This window comes from Pseudophryne corroboree, chromosome 10 (genome assembly GCF_028390025.1).
Source record: "Pseudophryne corroboree isolate aPseCor3 chromosome 10, aPseCor3.hap2, whole genome shotgun sequence".
Taxonomy (NCBI): Eukaryota; Metazoa; Chordata; class Amphibia; order Anura; family Myobatrachidae; genus Pseudophryne; species Pseudophryne corroboree.
This window is the reverse complement of record NC_086453.1, coordinates 28,598,885-28,610,877: the sequence shown is the minus strand read 5'-3', so window position 1 is coordinate 28,610,877 and position 11,993 is coordinate 28,598,885.

Here is an 11,993-nt window from a genome sequence, read left to right as displayed (position 1 = left end):
GTATATATGCACATGCATATATACACATAAAATTGTATTCTGTTTAGTGATGCAAGGTGAGTATGGTGTAAGTATGCAAATATTTTTACACAGTGTATTAGCGGCACAGTGTGCCGCTAATAATATTGTAGGACGTCTCATAGCTCCTATTCATACTGCCGCTGTACCTTATACTGCACACACTGCACATGCTATTGTCATCATTAAATGTGAAAACAGTGGGCTGCAGGTGAATGGTTGCTGGATATAGGATGCCCCTACTGTTGCTTATAAAATACAGAGTAACAGAGATGAAATAATTATCAGACATATACTTGCAATCTACACCAACAGTCAGCAGCCGAGCCTGACATGTAATTAAGGACATGGTGAATACCACTATAATTGCACCGTACACTGGGGGTAATTCCAAGTTGATCGCAGCAGGACATTTTTTAGCAGTTGGGCAAAACCATGTGCACTGCAGGGGAGGCAGATATAACATGTGTAGAGAGAGTTAGATTTGGGTGTGGTGAGTTCAGTTTGCAATCTAAATTGCAGTGTAAAAATAAAGCATCCAGTATTTACCCTGCACAGAAACAAAATAACCCACCCAAATCTAACTCTCTCTGCACATGTTATATCTGCCTCCCCTGCAGTGCACATGGTTTTGTCCAACTGCTAAAAAATTTCCTGCTGCGATCAACTTGGAATTACCCCCACTGTGCATGCCGCATAGGCAAATGTGGCAAGAGGCCTCACTGCGCACATGGCGTCCACCATTGTGGAACAAAAACACCTTATATACACTCTAATATCACAGAAGCAGATATAATATTATAATACTTATAGCAAACAGCGTACTTGTGTGGCTAATAGAGGACACAGACATGATTTATCAGCATACACTAATAGCTGCGTGTGCTGATGAAACTTGATCTCACTGAAATAGTTACAATATTGAAACACTTACAGTAATAAACCTCAACAAAAAAACGGCTTAGCGCTAAAAGCTAAATAGAATTGGTGCACATATATAATAAAACTAGGTGCTTCATCGCGCCCTACGGGCGCTCTTCACACCGTCGGAAGGGGCTACGCCCCCTTAACCCCTGCACACCTTTCTGGGGTTCAATATATGGAGTATTACCTGCATTCCTAGTTTTGTTAGTGTTTGAATATTGCACAATGATAGGGCGTCCGATGGTGTAGGGGGCGTAGTCCCTTGCAACAGGAAGGGGTTTGGGGAGTGGGGATCGCGGATGGGGGAGGGGGTATGAAGGCGCTGTGAGTGGGGTAGGAGCAGGGGTGTCGCAGGTGGGGGATGGCAGCTGCAGGGCTGTTGCGGATGGAGGAGGGGTTCCGAAGGCGCTGCAGATGGGGAAGGGGTGGGTGCAGGTGTGCAGTGGATGGGGGAGGTGTCCAGGGGGCGTGGTGGGTGGGGGAGGGGTGGATGCGGGGGTAACGTGGGTGGGGGAGTGGCGGGTGCGGTGCTTTTGCGAATGGTGTAGGCGATGCGGATTGGGAAGGGCCTGCTGCGTGGGTGGGGTAGGGGATCTAAAGGTGCAGCGGGCGGGGGAGAGCCAGATGCGGGGTGTGGCGGATGGGGGAGGGGCTGTTTCAGATGGGGGAGGGGTTTGGAAGACGCTGCGGGTGGGGTAGGGGGTCCGAAGGCGCAGTGGGTGGGGGTGCCACGGGTGGTGGAGGGGCAGGTGCGGGGGTTTGCGGGGGATGGGGAGGGGTCCAGGGGCGCTGCAGGTGGTGGAGGGGCAGATATCAGTGCACATAGTCTCTGTGGTAGTTAGTGAGGGTTGGTGATGGTGTGAGAGGGGTGAAGGCCAGTACACAGACAGGCAGTTAGAGAGCAGGATGAGGGTGACAGGGCATAGTGACGGGGAGTACTTAGCAGATATAGGGGTGGGCTAAAGGTGTGATGTCACAGTGTGTGTACCTTTGCTCTCATGTGTGAGGTATGTGAGGTATATGTGAGGTATATGTGAGGTATGTGTGAGGAATGTGTGAGGTAAGGATGTGCGGGTCGTGGTGGCCACTAACCTCCAGGCTGCTGCTTTGAGATGGTGACTGCAGAGGGAGGGAGCTCAGACCCAGCAGCAATGGGTCGTGGTCAGCATTCCTTCCTGGCCCCGTTCCGCCGCACACTGTCCGCCCCGTCTGACGGGCGTCATTCCTCCATCCTGCATGGCAGCGTCAGCTGCTGTGATCGCGGAGCATAGGTAAGCGTCCGGAGCCCTGTGGGCGGGCAGGCATGGTGTTTCCCTGGAGAGGTGCGGCGCGCGTCCTTAGGCTGCAGACGGCGGGAGCTCCAGCCCAGCAGCAATGTTGATTAGTGCGTGTCCCGTCCTGGCGCTGTCCCACTGCACATACTCCGCACTGCTTGCCGCTGAGCATGGCAGCCCTTGTCTGTATGCTGCAGATGCTGATCTAGCGGTGCCTGAGCTAGCGCCCTCTCCCTGGGGTGTGGGTGTCAGGCGGCAGGTATGGTGTGTAGGTGGGAGAGGAGCTGCGGGCGGCGCTGTTCCCCTCCCTGCAGATAGTGTCAGTGGCCGTGGTGTACTTTTGCTACTGGTGGCCAGGGCCGGTGCTAGGGTGTTCGGCGCCCCCCTGCAAACTATGAATTTTGCGCCCTCCCATATTCCTTTGTTGTGCATCGGGAAAAGTGGTGTGGTCTCACAACTAAGGGGCATGGCCACACAATAGTACCCCCATTTAAAATTACGCCACAATGTAGCACAATTTTATTCATCTTATACGTAATGCCCCACCCGTAGTAGTAGCGTCCTTATACGTAATGCCCCACCCGTAGTAGTAGCGTCCATATACGTAATGCCCCCCCAATAGTAGTAGTGTCCTTATACATAATGGCCCCCCAGTAGTAGTAGCAGTTATATGTAATGCTCCCCAACAGTAATAGTAGCGTCCTTATACATAATGCCCCCCCAGTAGTAGTAGCATCCATATACATAATGCCCCCCCAGTAGTAGTAGCATCCTTATACATAATGACCCCCAGTAGTAGTAGCATCCTTATACATAATGCCCCCCCAGTAGTAGTAGCGTCCTAATACATAATGCCCCCCTAATAGTAGTAGTGTCCTTATACATAATGCCCCCCCCCCCAGTAGTAGTATCAGTTATATGTAATGCCCCACAACAGTAATAGTAGCATCCTTATACGTAATGCCCCACCCGTAGTAGTAGCGTCCTTATACGTAATGCCCCCCAGTAGTAGTAGCAGTTATATGTAATGCCCCCCAACAGTAATAGTAGCATCCTTATACGTAATGCCACCCCTGTAGTAGTAGCATCCTTATACATAATGTGCCCCCAGTAGTAGTACCGTCCTTATACATAATGCCCCCCCAGTAGTAGTAGCATCCTTACATGTAATGCCCTCCCAATAGTAGTAGCACCGTCCTTATACATAATGCCCCCCAGAAGTAATAGAGTCCTTATACATAATGTGCCCCCCAGTAGTAGCGTCCTTATATGTAATGCCCCCCAGTATTAGTAGCCTCCTTATACGTAATGTCCCCCTATAGTAGTAGAGTCCTTATACGTAATGCCCCCCCATAGTAGTAGCGTCCTTATACGTAATGCCCCCCCTATAGTAGTAGCATCCTTATACGTAATGCCCCCATAGTAGTAGCGTCCTTATACGTAATGCCCCCCTATAGTAGTAGCGTCCTTATACGTAATGTCCCCCTATAGTAGTAGCGTCCTTATACGTAATGCCCCCCCATAGTAGTAGCGTCCTTATACGTAATGCCCCCCCTATAGTAGTAGCGTCTTTATACGTAATGCCCCCCCATAGTAGTAGCGTCCTTATACGTAATGCCCCCCTATAGTAGTAGCGTCCTTATACGTAATGCCCCCCCATAGTAGTAGCGTCCTTATACGTAATGCCCCCCCTATAGTAGTAGCGTCCTTATACGTAATGCCCCCCCTATAGTAGTAGCGTCCTTATACGTAATGCCCCCCTATAGTAGTAGCGTCCTTATATGTAATGCCCCCCCCTATATTAGTAGCGTCCTTGCATGTAATGGCCCCCCCAGCAGTGGCGTCCATAAAGTGCGCACACACAGACATACCACACACACACACACACAATTCACACATATATACAAACACACACACCCCACCATATATACACACACACACACACCCACCCACACCACCCACTATATACACACACACACACACACACACACACACACACACACACACACACACACACACACATTGCTCTCTCACCCTCCACTTACCAAGTCTGGCTGGCCGTCACTTCAATGCTGATTCCACCATTGTTCAGCTGTCTGGTTCCGTGTAGCTCCGCCCCTCTATTCCGCGTAGCTCCGTCCCTCGTGATGCCGTAGCTCCGCCCCCTTTTCGGGATCCGCACTGCACAGCACACAGCCCGCTGTCACAGGTGATTGGGGGGGGGGGGGGAGGACAGGCACAGCAGCCGGCAGCTAGTGGCCATCCTCACCTCCTATACTGTAAGGTAGGGTCTTGCACCTGACTGCTGCTGGCACTGGGCATGGGGTAGCTCCCTGCAGCAGATGCAGTTGACTCCGCCCAGCTCTGTGACTCCGCCCAGCGTTACGAGCACAGAGTCACAGATTAAGGCAAATATATAGGAGATTCTCAATTAAAAAGAACACACTAAAAATAGCAGCCGTTATACAGGGAGAGTATTCTACCCTTAAAAGGACAAACTAAACATATAAATAACAGCGCTTATTAAAATAGTGTGTGCTTTTAATTAGCAAATTTAAAAAGAACAAACATTCATCACATATAATAAATCTTATCACAGCCACCGGTATAGATCCTGCAGGACTGCACGAATCAATGCAAAAGTAAAATTCCGTACTACAATATTAGTATTTACTACTCAAGTCAGTCCATTAACTCCTTCCAGGTTGTAAAGTCATATGCAGAGTCAAAGCCGTGGCAGGTGCCACTGATATTAGGCAATTGATTAGTTGCTAGCAGCAGTCAGAAGCAGTGTTAGTCAATTAGTACAGCATGCTGTTTTTCAAAATATCAAAGCTTTAAAGCAAGCAGCAATATCCCACATTTATGGCTCAATATAACCTGCTTTCAGGACCTGGAAAGTGATCCTATGGTCCAGTGTGGTGATGTCTCCCGACTCCTGGTGCTTTAATTACCCTTTTATGGTGCCATATCTGGAGTGTCCCAACAGTGGTCCGACTGTATTCTGTGATAATTGAAATTTTTTATCACGTAATAGTACATAAAGAACTTCTATGAAAATGTCTTTATAGGATAATGTTATGTTCCCTGAAATCGGGTAGAAATATACTTAGAAGCTCTCTTTATATGTCAGTGCTGTACAGTGAACAGAACATTGATCATATATATTTCTGTACGATTGCATGTTAATTTGTTGCTATGCAATCAAAGTGCTCAATACACAAAACTGTATTTCACCGTTAATCATGTATATACATTATTAATTCCCTTGGAACAAGGTAGTGTATTTATTTTGCACATTATTTCCCATTGGGCTACTGTGGGTGGGGGAGGGGGTCCGGAGCTACAGCAGGTGGTGGAGGGGGTGTGTGGGGGTGCCACAGATGGGGCCCAGAGTTACTTGAGCGGGGGAGGGGCGAGTAATTCTTCGTCACTGGTATAGGGGGTGTTACGTGTGTAAGCGTCACTGCTACAGGGGGCATTACGTGTGTAAGCGGCACTGGTACAGGTGGAGTTACATGTGTAAGTGTCACCGTTTCAGGAGGCATTACGTGTGTGTCACCGGTAGAGGAGGCGTTACGTGTGTAAACGTCACTGCTACAGGGGGCGTGGCATGTGCAAGCGTCTCTGGTACAGGGGGCATTACATGTGTAAGTGTCTCTACTACAGGGGGTATTATGTGCGCTGTGCGTTTGTAAAGTATGCAAGGGTGCAAATTTATAGTTTGTAGGGGGGCGCCGAACACCCTAGCACCGGCCCAGACTGCACACCCACTGCACTGCACAGCACTGTCACCTTTTACATTGATTCAGCGTCCAGACTTTACCCTCCGCGATATCACCCTCTATCCGTTACATTAACCATCTCGGGGCTTCCAGGCTAGCAGGCCAGGTGCTGTGTTGTGGAGTCAGGGCCTCTGGGGATCTGGGCGCGGTTGTGGCGGGAAGGCACTTCTGTGACATCACGCGCAGAGGAGGCTCCGGGGCTCAGAGAGTATGCGGCGCAGGGAGAACTATGAAATCCTTCCGCTGCACCGCTTTTATACACTATCTATGCCGGTGGCGCATCAGCTTTTGTTCCACCTGCGCTGCGGCTAGGGAGTGGGGATTGTTGATGCTGGAGGTGGCAGGCGGGCTGGCAGCAGGACATAGGACGCTGCAGTAAAAGGATTGTTTTTCCCCCCTATCTACAGCGCAGAGACTTGCTGCAGATGCAGTGGCATACCCTCCAGCTGCAACTTTTTGGCAGGTACAGTCCCTTTTTTTTATGGTCTGTACCGATTATTGACTCTCCAAGCTTCCATTAAAAGTATAGGAAAAGGGGTGTGGCCACGTGGGTGTACCTGTGACCACTCCCCCTTTTCGAATTTGTATCAATGTTTTTGTGTAAATTGTTGGAGGGTGTGCTGCTGCAGATGCACGGGGACTATTTTGGGGTGTGGAGCTGGAACTGCAGCTCCATCAGTCCCATTGCTAATCCTGCTCTGTGAAAACACAGCAGGCAAAGGGCAGAGCCTCCCATTGGATGTAAGCTGTGTGGGAGGATGTTACTCACCCAATCAGCTGTGAACTGGGTGTGATAGACCTGCCACTAACCCAATGAGAGCTCCTAGACACGCCCAGTGTTAGAGGGCCAAGCACAATAGGGCTATTATATAGGAGACATTTTCTTGTGCTTGTTAATAAATATTATATAATTCTCAGCAATTATTTGTGTCTTGTTCTTTATTGCCTTATTAATGCATATCCTATGGTTCCACAAAAAATTGTGTGTTAATTCTTATTTCTAATATAGCCACTATAGGGTATATATTGCAAAATATATCTATATTTAATCCCTATATTAAGGAATCATCACAAGGGTCCCTGAGAGATCGATCTCATCATGAGGATCCCTAAAGAATCAGTCTCAATAATTGTATAGCAGCAGATCTAGTTGACCACATTTACCTCGTGTTATATATCCTTCCTGGAGGACTATGTTTTGATGTCATCAAATATGGTAAGTATTGTGAAGAAATGTATTTCTCCACACCAAAATAGTCACCAATAATTTCAATAGCGTATATGTATATAGTGTGACTCATCAGGGCTAGTGTGTTCCAATAGATCAAACAATCTTTGCTTTACTGTATTCTTTAGATAAGTGTCACCCAGTTAGACACAGTTCATATTTCATAGATATCCTGCTACATAAGAAAAAATCATTATGAGTCATTTCATCCTGCCGCAAATTAGAAGGATATAATGCAGTGCTGAAGATCTATTAAATATTATTGCACCAGTGTGACTCATATATTACTATAATTAGTTCAATATTGTGGCTATTTCTATTAAGTTACATTTTCATCAGCATAAACAGCTATTAATAAGTGTTGTTATACCAAATTTGTATCCTCCAATGACAGCACAGTTCTATAGTCTGGCTATGACTCATATGTTGTTATAAATGTTTCAATATTGTAGCTAGTTCTGTGGGATTAGTTTCCATCAACACAATAAGCTCTTGGTAGATGCTTTTATAGCATATCTGTATCCTTTATTGGCAACATAGTCACACATTCTACCTGTGACTCATGTATTACTGTAAGTGTTTCAATATTGTAACTATTTCAGAGAGATCAAGTTTAATATATCTCTCTGAGGAAGCCGCTGAATGTGATAGAGTCGGAGAAACGCGTAAGAGGCTGTGTAAATTCTTGTCCGGGACCGGTTTATACAATTCATTATCTACAGGCACCTATTAGATATGCCATATACATTATGAATTTGAAATATCTATTTTTTACATTTTTAAACTATTACTATATCTATATATTTCACTTTTTATCTAATTTGTTATATATATATATATATATATATATATTATTATTACATGGCTACAAGTAGGACTGTGGGAGGAAGCAATGCTAACCCCTGTGCGCAAAGCATGCCCCAGCCTGGCAAGCCAGATATCTTCCTGGCTGTAAGCATCCATGAGACTCCATACTGGGCCTTATTCAGCAACTGTTTGTGCCTAACAGGAGCTCCTGGTCCATCTAGCGCAATGGAAAGCTGATGCAATGCAAGATCACTAAAACTATGTTCTTCTAACACTGTCAGGTCTTGCGATAACCCTACGCAGCCCTTAAGAAAAGAATGTAATCTAAACAGATGTACAAAGTTTCTATACTAACATTCCACATGATCTTGACCGTGATACAATAGCAATCAGATTACGAGCTGATGGTGACATTTCAGAGAGACAATGGGAATTCTTGTTGGATGCAATTTCTTTTATTCTTCAACACAATTATTTTTTGTTTATGGACACTTTTTATTTATAGGTGATGGGCACAGCCATGGGTACCAGGTTTGCGCTGAGTTACTCCAACCTATAAATGGGAATCTTTGAGGACATCCATGTGTGTGGTGGGGACTTTGGCGCGAACCTGGACCTCTATGGCTGTTATATAGATGATCTTTTTATAATTTAGGATGGGGATTTGACATCAGCACAATATTTTGTTTCCATCCTCAATTCTAATGACTTTAATCTACAATTCATTCATTCCTATCACCTTTTCACCATTAACTTCCTGGTTAAAACTCTAGCGGCCGGGGATGGATGAATTTACACCTCCAATTATATTAAGGAGGTTGCCACCAACTCCTACCTGCACTACCAAAGTGCTCACTATCCCCCTTGGAAGAGGAACATCCCTAGGGGGCAGTTTTTGCATTTAGGATGCAATTGTACTGATAGCACTAAATTCATGAAACAAGCAGAATCCATGATAGAAGCATATACTATGAGAATATATCCGCAGTCCCCATTAAAAAGAGCTATTAAGGAGGTAGCCGACTTGGACAGAGACACCTTACTTAGTTTAGAAAAGCCAGATAAAACAAAAAACAAGAATAGAGCCTATATTTCTAATGACCAACAGAATGATTTAGTTTTCATATCCACATTTAATAGGGATAGTATGCAGATTAAAAAGATCATTTGTAATAACTTTGGGATCCTCAACCAGGATACCATACTAAGGGAGCACATACCAATTAGACAAATTTATCTTTAGGAAAAATCGATCACAATATTCTTGCACCCAGCTTTATGAAGAACACACCAACATCAGTAGAAAAGGTGAATATACAGGAAATATGGCTGCCATCGAGACCAATGGGCTTTTACCACTGTGGAGCTACCAGATGCACCACATGTAAATATATTGCCATAAAAACCACCCATATTCTTGTTGAGAAAGGAGATGAATATGTATTAGCGAGTTTTATGAACTGTGATACAAACTCTATTAACTATATTATATACCTCCTTTCATGTAGTTGTAATCAAAGATATGTGGGACGGACTACTAGAAGTATCAAAGTCCGTTTTATGGAACATCGCCGTAACATTATCAATAAACTCCCTGTACATAGTGTCTCAAGACACTTTAGGGATTGCCATGGTGGGTATCCCAGCTCTCTCCATTTAGTAGCAATTGAACATATTGGAGTGACAAAAATAGGTGGGGACCGGTACAAAATTCTATGTAAACAGGAATTATACTGTATGTTTAGGTTAAATACCATCTACCCATCTGGATTGAATGAGGCAGTTGAACTCAATCCAGTACTGTGATTTTAATCTTTCTAGATATTGGCCTCTATATATGGGGCATTATGGATTATCCCACTTTTCATGTTCCTCATGAACTGTTGATGAATCTTTTGCTATTATTTTGTATGTCTGACTGATTATAAGATTTCTTGGAATCTGATTCCATATATTACACATTATATGTTGTTTTATTGTTCATATCAATATAAACTTGTATTGACCTCTGTTAATCAATATATCAATGGTAGAATACATCTGTCACCTTATTAGAAACATATCTTTACAAGATTCTGTGAATGTAGTATTATCGACCTGTTTAAATATAGATCCTCTGATGAGATTAATAAAAACAAGTCACGGCGGTGAGTTGCCTTGGTGACACGTGATTGCATACGTCTCCATAGCAACAAACTATGCTTGGACGTGTGCTGCATTGCGACGTCCGGGTGCAGTATAGTGACGCGGTATTGAAATACTGATGCCGCGCCGCTCCACGCCATTACCCAGATGCAGGAAAGAGACATGTCAGCTTATATTATCCAGAGACGGTGGAATGACATTCTATTGGCGGCGCCGATGCCACATCACTTCCTGTGCACACACGGGCCGGTAACACTGACACAACCGGATCTGCATTTGGCCCAGCTGGTTTCAATTTCGGTTTTACAAGCAGGAGGGGGAGTTTAACCATTAATCAGGGATATTCATATCCTGTGGAGCATATCCCAGAACCTCCTCTCATGATTAACATAAGATTACTTAAGAGGTAATACTCCTGGCTTTTGTCGTCTCCCATATATATAGGTGTACTAGCGGTCATGTGACCAGATTATACTAAACAGTTTTCAAGATATATTATCAATTATAACTTATGTAATATATATGTGTCACGAACCGGTCTCTCACCTCTGCGGGTTCTGGGGTTCATCCGTTGCCAGTGCGGTTGCTCGCGGTGCTGTGCGCCTATGTGGGGATGCGGCGTGATCAGTGGCACAGGTAATGCAGAGTCTGGGAACTGGGAGTGCGGGGACCAAATGGCCTAAGGCACTGCGGTGTGTCTGCTGTATAGGAGGTGGCCATGTTGGAGACCAAATAGGTAATAGAGAGCACTTGTGAAAACACCTGTGGGCAGGTGTAAGCCAATCCCGTGCTTGTGCTGCCTTTAAGTAGGCTGGGATTATGTTACTCTGGGCCAGTGCTTTGTTGTATCAACGCTGTGCTCTAGCTCTGAGCTCTCTCCGTGTATTCCTGTGTGATTCCCGTGGTCCAGATATCGCCTCCGTTCCCAGAGGTCCGTCTGCAGCCTTCACTGCTAAAAGATCCACCGGCTCTCCGCTGTGCTGTCAGTTAATTGCACACCTACTGGAAACAGTTGGATTCCCAGAGTCTTGCATGAGGTTACCTTGACTGCCTGTTTTCAACCTTACAAAGTTTGGAGGATTCCACTACCCTCAGCTGTTCGTTTGTTCTAATCTGCATTTAACCCGTTCATCACCTTGTCATCTGCTACAGTTTCACAGTGATCTCCGGATCCCGCAAGTAACCCAATTCAGTACTTTTATTTTCTATGTTGCCATAACAAGGATAATTCTTCACAGCCTCTCAGTTAACTCTCAAAACTTAATTGCAAATCCTTACAGTTATTTCTTCATGTCTGCATTACCCAGTTAAACACATTCTACAGTTCAGCATCAAAGCTTGTTTATATTTGGACAATTCTACATTTATTCATCAGCTTGTTTTGCATACAGTTCCATGAACATTTCTTTTATTTGTCTTTGCGTTTTATCCTGCATATTATTTCTTCCATTCCTGCAATACTTCAGTATAATATGATGATTAACAACTTGTCATTTAACACTTTACTGGATTGTTATTTTTAATAAATATATGAAACGGAACTTTCTTCGTCCTCCCTGCTTTCTTCATACCCCAGCACCTACACCTGTGGTTGGTCCCGGGTTAACGGATTCACAAAAACACCCGGACCTGACAGTAAGCACTGGCCACATGGATCCGTCAAGTGACCAATTCGCAGGAGGCGGTGCTACGACAGATATCCTTTCCCGTTTGACAAATCAGGAGTCTATACAGACACAAATAGTTCAGTTTATGCAAACCATGGCATATCGTTTAGAGATTCTTCATACGGCTAATAAAACGTCTCAAGTC